Source organism: Nanorana parkeri, unplaced genomic scaffold, assembly GCF_000935625.1.
Source record: "Nanorana parkeri isolate BGI_ZX_2015 unplaced genomic scaffold, ASM93562v1 scaffold227, whole genome shotgun sequence".
NCBI classification, from domain to species: domain Eukaryota; kingdom Metazoa; phylum Chordata; class Amphibia; order Anura; family Dicroglossidae; genus Nanorana; species Nanorana parkeri.
This window is the reverse complement of record NW_017306495.1, coordinates 526574-532645: the sequence shown is the minus strand read 5'-3', so window position 1 is coordinate 532645 and position 6072 is coordinate 526574.

The following is a 6072-nucleotide window of genomic DNA, read 5'->3' as shown; positions in this document are numbered from 1 at the left end:
TATATATATATATATATTTGGGTATTAACGCTCCTTTTATGACTGGAATTGTATACTCAGTGGCAGTATATATCGAATAACTGTTCCAGTCCTAAAGGAACGTTAATACCAAATGATATATAGAGTCCATTCATGTCCTTATCCCATTGTAAGCCCTGATGAAGGGGGTGGATTGTACCCCAGAAATACATTGGCTGTTAAATTCTGGATAATTAAAGGCATTGTTAGACTTTCACCTTCTAGTTTGGCACCCATCATTTCTATACTTTGAAACACTGGCCCTACGTCGGTAAGGTTGACCAGCAGAGTAATGGGGGAGGCACAAAACCTGAGGGGGAAGAGCCCAGCATCAGCTCCTATAGTTTTAGCCACTGTATAAATTTCAGAGTGCCCTGGAATTCTCATATAAAGATAGTGATGCTGAATAAAGAGACGTACAGGAGGAACCTTTCTGTCCCCATTCCAACCTATGCTTGTGACAAGATCTAACAACCAATTCCCTTTAAAACGGCATGCTAATATGAAATCATCTTATGTTCATTAAACAGCTTTTTCTTTACAACTATTGTTTTTCCAGTTCTCTTGGGCATTAGTGATGTAATCTGTGCCTAAGCGTTGCATCCTGAGAAGGTTACATCAGTAGTGCATTGCTGGGAAATCTCATGGGATCGCAGGGAAAGCCATTTTCCTCCCCTGAGATAATGTGCATGGTCACATGTGCCAGAGTTTCAGGAAGACATGAATCTGCCCTTAATAAAAATGGCAACTGTGAGGAGAATGTGGAGGGACAGAATACAAAGCTGGCAATTCTCTAGACATATGTTTCTAGATTGTCATTACTAAACATTTCTAAAGGTGTGTTTGCTGTCACTTCAATGAAATGGGTAAGGTTCCTCTTTAGACGGGTGTTGGGCAAGGAGTGACTTTCCAGAGTTTCACTAAGAACCTCCATCCTACCATAACAGGCGATAGTTGATGGGACCTCCTGTATGGTTACGGAATAGGGGGAGCCCACTGAGATTGCTGGGACCTCATGTATTTGACGGAGTAGGGGGAGCCGGCGGGGATTTCTGGGGCCTCCTGTATGGTTACGGAATAGGGGGAGCCCACTGAGATTGCTGGGACCTCCTGTATGGTTACGGAATAGGGGGAGCCCACTGAGATTGCTGGGACCTCATGTATGGTTACGGAATAGGGGAAGCCCACTGAGATTGCTGGGACCTCCTGTATGGTTACGGAATAGGGGGAGCCCGCTGAGCTTGTTGAAGATAACCACTACACAACATTGTGACACTATACATGGATCTTGCAAAATACTAACCAGTTTTTATTAGGGTGGCTAGAAATTTATTACAAAATCATCTAAAAACATGACAAGCCATTCTCTCACCAGAAACAAAAAAAATATGGTACAAACGGCAGCACAATTATTTACATATTTTTTTTTAGTTTTTTGTTGAAAGTGCTCATGTTCCCTTAAAATAACATTTTACAATTCAGTAGCATTGCATAACTAGCCGTCTTTTATACTAGCCATTTTATAGTAAACCTAACGCACACACACACACTGCTGCTGGCAGCATGCAACAGGCATCTCAGGTCAGCCACAGCTCAGGCTCCTAGTCAGTGGCCAAGGGTGCAGAAGTGGTCCTAGGTCCAGCACAAGCCACGTCTGCAGAGTTGGGGGTGTTCCTTTAGAACTAACCCTTCCTCATGCACTGGAAGAGGGACGTGGTGATGAGCAAATTTGCCATGCTCATAGGTGCCCTTTAAACCTTGCTCACACAGCTTCAGCTTGGAGAAGAGCAGCAAGTTTTTGCAAAGTCTTCAGCCAGCTACAAGCAAATGTCTTGAATCACCCTCAGCCTCCAGTCAGGGAGGGTAAACAGATCATAATGGGAGTGCTGGTCTCTACATAAGCTGCCAAAAGGTTTCAGCAGTGCTCAAAGGTTGCAGAAAGTCTTATAGCTACTATTGAATACCCTGAAGTCTATATATGTAGAAGGCCCTAAAGCAGGGGGAGGCAACCTAGGCACTCCAGCTGCCTCTGGGAGACATGACTGTGGCTGTTAAGAGTCTTGCAGTGCATCATGGAACTTGCCTACCCCTGCACTAAAGGCCCACTCCCAATGAAATTGACCTAACATGGCAAATAACTTTTTCTTGGGCAGGGGAGTGCAGGTAATATAGTGAAGGGGGTGGGTGATCAGGAATCAGGGCAATCGCACCATTTCTGTACCCTTTTTTTTTTTTTTTTTTTTTTTGGTGGGGGGAGCTTCTGGTGATTGACAGCAGCAGAGGGCGGGTGCAATAGCTATTTTGCTATTGCAAAGTGAAATAGCCAATAGGAATCTAGCTATGCATTCCTATGCTGTTTTTTTTTTTTTTTTTTTTATTTTGGCTGGGGGACATCTGTGGTGAGATCTTTACACAAGAATTGCCAAGACTCATACACTAGACATGGGCAGTAAGGAGATTTAATCCTCCGTGGTTTTTTTTCTTTAATCTAAAATTGTGGAACGTTCACCAGAAAGTGTGAATACTCCATGTAGTGATAAGACAGAAGATCCCATTTCTGATCGGGTTTAGTTTGCAGTGATACTACAGAAATATTTTCATCACATTGAAGTAGGAGGGAAGTAAGGCAATCAGAGGTTCAGGTTATATGCCAACTGTAGGGCTTAACCCCCTAGTGATCAGTGACATCCATAGTACATCACTGGCAGCAGCCCGTTTAAACAGACTCCCAGCTACTAAAGACGCCTGGACTCTGTTTACATTTGTAAAGCCGACTGTCGGCTTTATAACAGAAGCGATTCTGGCAACTCAGCTGTCGCCAGATCACTTCTACAGGCCAGTAAACTTAGGCCCCCAAACCGCTGCCCCTCCTACGGCCCAGGACCGGAATTTTGGGTGTCAGTGGGCAGCTGGGGAGGAGAGTGGCAAACATCTGTTCACTGATCTCCCCACTCTAGGGGACCGGGAGCAGCACGTATTGCATGTGTAATCTGCACTTCACTAGCTTAGACTGAGTGTAAAGTAAGACTAGGGTTCTTTGGACCCCCCAGTATCACCTTAAAGAGTACTTGTCACTGCCAATCTGCTATCACATGGTGGGGCTTGTAAGCCCCCCTATGTGATTAGCAATTAAAGTTAACAAAAAGTTTTTAAAAATATTAAATGAAATAAATGTAAAAATAATAAAAAACATGACAAACACGCAAATTGGTTTCCGACACTGTCCTTCCTTCTGGAGGGTGGCTACTTTTATTCTCCTATGGTCCCTGTGTGTATTGTAAAGTAGTCACCGCTCCAAACTCACACCTGTGATGGACTACAATCTCACGTTTAGTTCACTCATTTGTATTGAGATTGTAGTCCATCATAGGAGTGAGCTTGGAGCGGTGACTACTTTACAACACACACAGGAACCATAGGAGGAGTATAAAAAGTAGCCCCCTCCAGAAGGAAGGACAGTGTCAGCACCAATTCAGAGATGATTTGAGCACCTACAGCCGAGTGATACACACATAAGATGCATTATTCTTCATAGTTAAGGTACTTGAATCCATTTTTAGAGTTTAGGTATTTAGTGTTTAGGATTTTTTTAGTTTAATGTCACTTTTAAGTCTCATCACCTATAGAAGCATCTTGCTGCCTGCAGGTTTTTCTCCTCCCTTTGCACTGAGATAAACATACAGAGCTCAGCGTAGTCTCAACATGCCGAAATGAAGCAACTCTCCTGTGCAGGAGTTACAACATCGGGACCCAACCAATTGGCCAAAGACTAGAAACCTGAAAGAAGATGGAGCCAAAGATGGCAGTGCTGGTGAGGGAGGAGCGCAGCACTGGAAGGGATTGCTTTGGCAGGCAAGTCTGCCACAATGTACTTATATGCTGTGTATACTAGCACCTTATGGCTAAATGCTCATGGGGACACTTATTCTCTCCCCCGCCCTCATAATTATATTAAATCGGTAGTAAAGTAACAGAATGTACATAGTCCGCTTATATTTTCCTGCATTCCCCCTGCTGAAAGATGCATATATATCGGGATGTGAAGGATCCACACTTCACCAAGCAACCTCTGTGGTGTGTTCTATTCACCATCATTATATCATATTCTAACTAGTGCATTTAAACATGAAAAATAGCGAAGTAAACAGTCACAGACACTAAACTAAAATACAACTGAATGAGAACTCCTGCATGAACTGATGCCGTATAAGCACACTGTCAGGGCCCATGCACACCAGATCCTAATGGAAGGGCACCAACAAATGAATGGGGCAAGCTCACAGCGCTCCATTTCGTTCCGTTGAGCTGAACATGCACTACTTTTTTTCAGTGCAACGGATCTGGTGTGAACGAGCTCCATTCACACCCATTCATTTTTTCGGTGCTTTCCATTAGCATCCATTAAAAAATAGATCATTTTGGGGTGAATGAACCGTCACTCTCTTTGGTTAGTCCCCACAAACATGAAAACAAAGTAGTCGCCTTCCGAGAACTGAGGGCACTACCAGCATTAACACTTTTATTGAATTTCGTATAGCAGCAGAAGACTAAACCGCACCGGTCACAGATACAAGATGGAGAGTGTCGGGAGGAAATCCCTCAGCCCACGCCGGCCAGCATATGGACATTTCCTATCGCTACACTAATGCGGTTACAGAGAACTTATTTACTTGGGAGCCTTTAATCATTTAGAGGACCAGACTGGAAACATGCAATTTTATTTTTACTCTGGTCGAGTGCGTGCTTTAGAAATATATCACGATGGGCTGAGGATTATGTGACTTTTACAATGACCGGCCGATATAAAACTGCTGAACAGATGAACATTTTATACTTGGAAAGAAAACACTTGTAATGCGATTTCCCGAACGGTTACTGAAGCATGATTTGGTTAGTTCTGAGACACTTCCAGGCCTGCGTACCCTCAAAATGCCTGGAAGGCTAACCATATGAAATTACATTCCAAATATTCAATTGTAAGTCTGAAAATAAAAGAACAGTTGCTATTGGCAACAGACCATCAAACATTAGCCCAGACATCCAGCCCTAGGTCAGTTATGGCTCAGAGTAAAATCCCCGGGTGTGCTTTTCATAATTCCAGCTGCCCCCAGACAATGGTCAATGGAAGTAATAAGCCGACTGCTATTCATATTTAATAAGCCCCGTTCACATATAGCGAATTGTCCCGCGATTTCCGCCGCGATATCGCGCATTTTTGCCGCGCGATATCGCGAGAAGTCGCCGGCCAATGTTATTCAATGGAGCTGTCTTAACTCCATGTCGCTCGTCGCGGTCGCAAGTCGCTTCTACCGGACCCTTTTTTCTGCGGATTTTGCGCGGTTTCGCTTTTTTTCTATGGAGCCCGACGGGGAAGGTCGCGCTACCGTCGCTGGAACGTCGCCCCGAAAGTCGCGCTATCCCGGCCGTGCGGATCCGCTGCAAAAGGTATGTCGCTAGGTGTGAATGGTGTCTAACGCCAAGGTTTTCTACCTGGCTAAGCAGCTCTACTCTGCTTCTACTACGTAGTGTCCTAGATCAGAACTTTTAAAGCGTGAAGTGTGGTTTTAAAGTAAACCTGTCAGCAATGTTTAATCTTCAAAAAAGGTCCTCCCTAAAAGCATATACATTGGGGGAATTAAAGAGTGGTGCAGGCATAGATCCTAAACTGGGAAAACGGAGCACATCCTGCCAATTAAAGTGGGCACCAGCGATCTGCTCCATTTTCAGTGCCGCTAACATAGAAAGCCAGAGCCAATTCTTTGGCTCCCACTGCCCAGGAAAGCTGTTAACACTACGTTTGCAGGGGATATGATCCAGGGATAGGCAGGGAACAGGCATGTAAGCTGAGCGGTCCAGTGTGGTGGGATCTGCAGCAGTTTTCTATATGGAAGATCTGCCACAATCCCTTTGTTAAAGAAAAACTCTCGGGGGAAATTAAAAAAAAATATTAATCCTTGCAGTGTGGCTACCCGCGCATTACAAGGGTTTAGTGCTCATTTGGGTCTAGTTTAAAAAAAAAAAAAAAAAATTTTTTCCCCCCCCTCCCCCCCCAGG